Source organism: Acyrthosiphon pisum, chromosome X (assembly GCF_005508785.2).
Source record: "Acyrthosiphon pisum isolate AL4f chromosome X, pea_aphid_22Mar2018_4r6ur, whole genome shotgun sequence".
NCBI classification, from domain to species: Eukaryota; Metazoa; Arthropoda; class Insecta; order Hemiptera; family Aphididae; genus Acyrthosiphon; species Acyrthosiphon pisum.
In genome coordinates this window covers 125,702,113-125,709,468 of record NC_042493.1, presented here as the reverse complement: position 1 = coordinate 125,709,468, position 7,356 = coordinate 125,702,113, and positions in this window count along the sequence as shown.

Below are 7,356 nucleotides of genomic sequence, written 5' to 3'. Positions count from 1 at the left end.
TACCTACCGACGCGCGACGTACCGTATATAATGGTACGAATAGGTTCGTAGTATAAATCGCTTAAACTTAGTCTAAATGTTTTAAATATTTCATTATTAACCGAAAATTATAACGAAATCAATCCTAGATGATTAATATTTTTTGAATTACAACAAAATAACTAAAATAGCTTGATAAAAAATCGTTATTCCTATAGTAATAATTATAGGGTTTGAAATTTTGAACATTGAATTTTGGAACGTTTATAAAAATTAAGAATGTATTTTCAATATTTAAATTTTTTTTTAACTGCTGTTAGAAAACTTTAAGAGAAACTTTGTATTACATTTTCAAGCTTTTTTCCCAAGAATAAAAATATGATCAACATTATTCAACTGAAAAAAAAACTGAGAACATTTCAATACTCTATAAATAGCTTAAAAAAAGATTCTATAAAATGCTATAATATGAGTATTTGCTATTTAGTTCATTTTTAAAGTATATTAAGGAATATTATTAACTGAATTATAGGTATAGAAAAAAAACCAATCCAACCGTTTTCTGACACCTTCTTAACATAAATAACATTAATTGTATATTAAGAAGGATCCCAGCAGTACCGTCTGATAAAAAATTTTGAAACATGTATATTTATTTTAACGATTTACTATAGTAGAGCCTCACTATATTTTTATTATATAAAAATTATTTATGTTGGTCCTGTTGGAGTACCTACAGCATTTTAACTATTTTTCATTATACATGAAATATCTACGAGTTATATTATATTATATCTATATATTATTATATTTATACGTATAATTTAATATTGATATGTGAATCAAGCCCGGATTAAGACATTTTGAGGCCCAAGGGCCAAAGTTTTAAATGAGGCCCCTGTACGAAAAAAAATATTAATGTATATAATGTGTTCCAGGGTGAAGTGAACAGTTGACGTCATATGAAAGTGTACCAAAAATTATGAAGATTGGGTCTAAATTTCTTAATTTTTTAAGTTATGGGCAATTAACTTTTTTATCAAAACCATACATATCATGCATTTGTTTATGTATCTTCAAAAATGTTCAACATTTTAATGTATTTTTTTTTATTTTAAAGCTATTTAATTGTCCTACCAACACTCCGATATATGCAATTGAACTAGAAATGCACCAATTATTTTTATTAAATTAAAAAAGTTGGGAAAAATTAGCATTTTTAAAAAGAAATCGTGTATTATTCAAAATAATATTACTTAGTTTGGGTTTTTTGTTTTTTTGTATTATTCTACTGAATTATACTGAATAATAACTAGAATACCTTGAAAGTTTGGTTTTCATAATATATTCCTGTTAATCGTCACAATCTTAGTTTCCCTAGGATTGAGTTGGTTAATTGGTCGTCAATCGTTTGATTTTATACTATTCGGTAAATTTAGTTGTCACAGTACAAAAAAACAAAAACTCATAGTTTTATTTATTAATTCATAAATTATTTGGAAAAATGCGCAATTTCCTTTTAAAAATACTAATTTTTGCCTACTCTTTTCTCTTTTTTTAATTTAATAAAAATAATTAGCACATTTTTGGTTTAATTGCGTAAGTATTTCAGTTGTTGTAATTGTACTTTGTAATATTTACAGTGGTGCATTTAGACATTAAGTGGCCTGGGGCAGCATTTTACTAACGTCCCCCCTCAATATTTAATATTTAAATTGCCTGTAAACAGATCAAAACAAGTCAAAATATATTGAATTTATAAAATAAACATATGATATAAAACGCAAATATCTACGGTTATTCGTTTAGGACAAATAAATAGCTTTAAAATAAAAATAAATATAAGTCAAAATATTAAAAAGTTTTGAAGATACATAAACAAATGCTTGATACGCATGGTTTTGATGAGAAAAAAGTTAATTGCCCATAACTAAAAAAAATAAAAAGAGTTAGATTCAATCTCTAAAGAGTATTTCTTCATCATTTTTGGTATACTTTCATATAACGTTAGCCGGTCACTTCACCCTGAAACACATTGTATATTATTTAATATTAGGTACATGTTCTAATAAATATAATATATAGATATTAGGTATATAGCAAAAAATAATGAATAATGTATCACTTTATTTATAAATTATAATTTACAAGCTTTTTTCCTAGGTAAATAATCGTCGATTTTTTTTTTTTTGGTGATTTATGCAGTGTTACATAGCATATAACGAAAAAAGTAATGGAAAAATCAGAGGCCCCTAAATAAATTCTAACTATCAAGGACCGGGGGCCATGCCCCCCCCCCCTTAATCCGGGCTTGATGTGAATAATATTCTCGTAAAAAATATTAGGCATGTGTTAAGTGTTTATAGCATAACTACTGTACTTATACAAAATGTACCTACGTTTCCTGTTATTCAGATATTAGGCATCAGAAAATATTATTTGAATATCCAGTAAACGGCAACTACGTAATTCTTAAAATAGTATTATCGTACTGTGATGTCGGGCCAGTTGTATTATTGCCTATCATCGCGTTATTATCTTTCTTCAAAGACAAAAAAGTGTTATTATTGTCAACTATAGCAAAGATAATATAAAGTACAGTACAACGATTTTATTTTCTGTTTAACTGCTGCCGAGTGACGACTGATTTTGACGTCGTGGACGTCAAATTGACTTGAGTACAAAATTCCTTGTTTTTATAATGTAGTAATTTTTTTTATTTATTTAAGTAATATAAACACAAATAGTTATCAAAGCCCAAAGGTTACTAGTTATTACTTAGTATATACTATGTATATTTATACATATTTAAATGTTTTATGTATCACAAATGGTTTTTTTTAACTTAGTGGGGGTTGGCGCAAATGCAGTGATTCGACAAGGGCGCCACCAAACCTCAATTTATAAGGCCCTGTATACACTATATACAATGTATTCGGGGGGAAGTGACCGGCCGACATCATATGAAAGTATACCCAAAATTATAAAGAAATACCCTTTAAAGAGTGGGTCTAACTTTTTGATTTTTTAAGTTATGAGCAGTTATCTTTTTTTTATCAAAACCAAACCTATCACACATTTTTTTTATGTATCTTCAAAATTATTCAAAATTTTGGCGTAATTTTTTTTTTAATCTTAAATCTATTTAAGTCTGCTATCAACCAACATACGCAATTAAACCAGAAATGTGCAAATTATTTTTTTTTTAAGTAATTATTTATTATCAAAAATTAATATTTTTAAAAGTAAATTGCGTATAACTCCAAAAATGTAGTATTTAATACCCATGGGTTTTTTGCTTATTGTATTATTCTACTGATGAAACAACGTTAAACAGAACAGGTATAACAAATCAACGTAACACACATGTCTGGGCGGTTGAGCATCCCCACTTTGTATGGCCAACTTGCTTCCAATATCAATTTTCAATTAATGTTTGGGCTGGAATGATAGACGATTCAGTTATTGGACCACATATTTTACCTAATCGGCTAAATCAAGAAATTTGTTTGGACTTTTTACAATAGATATTGTCAGTACTCTTAGAAGATGTGCAACACGCTAAGTAATGTGGTTTCTTGATGCATGGCGCTCCTGCATACTTTGCTCATTCAGTTCGTCAATTTTTGAATGCACATTATCCACAATGGATTGGGCGTGGTAGTACAGTAGCTTGGCCACCACGATCGCCTGATTTAACACCTTTTGATTTTTATTTGTGGGGATATATGAAGCAGGAAGTGTATGCGGTCATCATCGAAAGCCGTGAGCAATTGTTGGAACGTATTAACATCGCAGCAGAAGACATACAACAGAATCACCCAAAAATACAAAAGACTAGGTACACAAAGTATTTCATTTAGAGCTCAAGCTTGTCTACAGTTAGGTGAGGAATATTTTGAAAATCTGATCAATTAATTAAACATAACATTTATTTTCTTGTTATTTATTTTTATTTTTATCTACTTTTTAATTATCCTGTATTTTTTTATTTTTTTTACGTTAATCATATTTTATTTTGTCTTTAAAAAATAAACTAACTTATTAAATAATTGATATCACCTCTAATGAGTTTATGGCTTATTTAAGCTCGATCTTTAATAAAATTATCCATTGGCAATAATTACAATCATAACAGACGTGTAGGTACTGTATAGCAGCGTATAATTCTGCAATTATGGAAGATATGAAAACCAAAGTTTTAATTTATTCTAGTTATTATTCAGTAGAATAACACAGTAAGCAAAAAACCTATTGTAAATACTAAGTTTTTTTAGTTATACGCGATTTATTTTTAAAAATATTAATTTTTGATAAAAAAAACAATTATATTTTCAAATTAATAAAAATAATTAGCATATTTCTGGTTTAATTGCAATGTTGGTTATAGAACACTTAAATAGCAAGATAAAAAAAAAAAATTACGTCAAAATGTTGAATAGTTTTGAAGATACATAAAAAGATGTGTGATAGGTTTGGTTTTGATAAAAAAAAAGTTAACTGCCCATAACTTAAAAAATAAAAAAGTTAGACCCACTCTTTAAAGGGTATTTCTTCATAATTTTGGGTATACTTCCATATGACGTCGGTCGGTCCTTCTTCCTGGAACACATTGTATACAGGTACATATTTATATGAATTGTATTTGTCAATATTACATTATATGGCTGTATATTATTTATTATGTACCAATAAATACATGTACCCATACATTATTTAAATTATTAGGAATTATTACAATTGGATATATATTCTGTAAATTGTCATTGTAATATTATAATATCATACAATAAATACAATATATTATATTTCTTTGTATTTTTCGTAAATTTTTTCGTATTGTGGGTCTAAGCAAATATCTCTCGATCCGGAGCGTAAAAAAATTATCGGAAATCCATTTCCTAAATTACCTAGAAAAGAGAATAAGTAATTCAAATATTTTTTCAAAATTAAAATTGGTCATTGGACTACTGGAAATATATTATTTTTCTTCCGCTTATTGGTCTAAATGAACGATAAAACGACCCTTTCATCAACCTTAATATTAATATAGTTATGGATAATGAATTTAAAAATTCTATATAAAAATCAGGGCTTGAAACCGTTTTCAAAACCGATTTCAGAAACCGTTATAAACCGTTTTAAAACCGAAACCGTAACCGTAATCAAAAACTATACCGAAAAAAATTGGATACCGGTATTAAAGCTGAAACCGGAAAAAGGTTGATACCGGTATTATAATTTAAAACCGAAACCGAAATAAATTGGATATCGGTATTAAATTCAAAATCGCAACCGTAAAAAATTGGAAACCAGTATTAAATGCAAAACCGAAATCTGAAAAAAAATTGGAAACCGTTATTTTTTTTTAACTGACGTGTTTTTAAATATGTAAATTCCATTAATACGCATAATTAATAATCATAATAAAATTGAGATCATAATTAATTTTGTTGATAAACATTTCATTATTCGTAAAATTATTAGTTGCTTTATAAATAGTAATGACTTAATTAAAGTTACTAGCAAATACTATATATGACAATTGACAATACGAAACAAAGAATGATAATTGTATGGACGACACAGCCCCCTGAAAATACTTTAGAAACCGGTATACAAAACCGAAACCAAAACCGAAATTTCTTAATACCGGTATTGCTAAGTTGAAACTGAAATATTTAGAAACCGGTATTCAAAACCGAAACCTAGACCGAAATTTCTTAATACCGGTATTGTTAAATGTTAAGTTGAAACCAAAATCGTAAAATTTCAAAACCGGTATACAAAATCGAAACCGAAATCGAAATTTCCTAATACCGGTATTGAAAAATTGAAACCGAAATGGAAAAAATTAAAAACCGGTAAACAAAATCGAAACCGAAACCGAAATTATTTCAATCGGTTTCAAGCCCTAAATACGTCTTTTTGCCATCTTGATACATTAATAATACGTGTCCACCATTCACCACTGTTGTATACTTGTATTGTATTTTTGACTTGTAAATTAGTTGGTACTTGATAATTTAGTTATTCTACATTTGGCTGATTATAGTGCTTTATACTTTACACTTGTACATCGTGGTTACTGGTTACGAGGACTTGTCACATTTAAATCCTTACTATATTGTCGTATTTTTGTCTTGAACTCAATTAAATAAACTATGAAATGCTGAATTAATATTTTATGTTAGATTATTTAATGATTAAGAGTATGTCAGCGCACTATTTGTTTTCTTTCTCAGCATAGAAAAAAACGCATTAACGCAGAGCCACTATGTTTTTAAATAGTCACCCATGTAAAATCACCCATTACAAAAAAGATAGAGAATAATATTTTTGAGGGAATGACATATCGATTTTATATTTTATTGTTATTTGACTTTGTATTTGACTTTCAAAATAAACAGAAAAATGTTATACATTCCCTCAAATATATTATTCTCTATATTTTTTGTAATGGGTGATTTTACTCGAAGATTGCTTTAAAACATATACAAAATTATATCATAAAGACATCATCTTAAAATATAGAAACATTACATTTTAGTATGCAGTAATTTGGGCACACATGAACTGCGTACCAAATCAGGCAAACGAACCTTTTTGAACGAATGTTACCTTTTTATCTATAGTTGAGTGGTTCCTAAAGTGATATTGAAATAATAAAGACGTCAAGTTATATAAAAAATTGTAACTGTGAAAACATAATATCATAATATAAATCATCATATTCACATTGTTGCCGCGACACAGTGTTGTGATTATCATGCGATATGCAAAACAGCGCAGCGGCGGCGATCAGTCTTTATCTCTCTCCCCCTTCCTCGTCCTCGTTTAATCGTTACTCTTTAGGTATGTGAATTATAATCACCTATATAAATTAATTTATTATTATTGTTATCGTTGTCGTCATATTGTCTTTGTTTTTATATCATCTGTTTTAATGTTTTTGTTGTGATTACGCGGCCAACGCCCTTATTGTTGTTATTAATTTTTTTTTACCGTTAAGTGTTATTATACACATCTACGTACCTACTTATATTAATTACTGTATTATTGATTCGTGTTAATTGTTTTTCTTTTTTTTTGCTATTGAAGCACCGCGGAAGTGTTTGTTTTGTTGCCACTGCGGCAACATATGTATATTATATATTTATACCTGATCAGTCATTGCGACATATTATTATTATATAAAATTCTACCACCGGCCGAGTCAGTGCGACACGGAACCGTTGTATTCTTGTCATTATTGCAATAAGCGCCACCATTACCAGCATTTACGTGAGTTCTATTGTATTTCTGGTTGGTATTATTGTCGTGTACTCATCTACACCAGCTAGTCATTGAGACATCGTTGGACGGGGCTCTTCCATC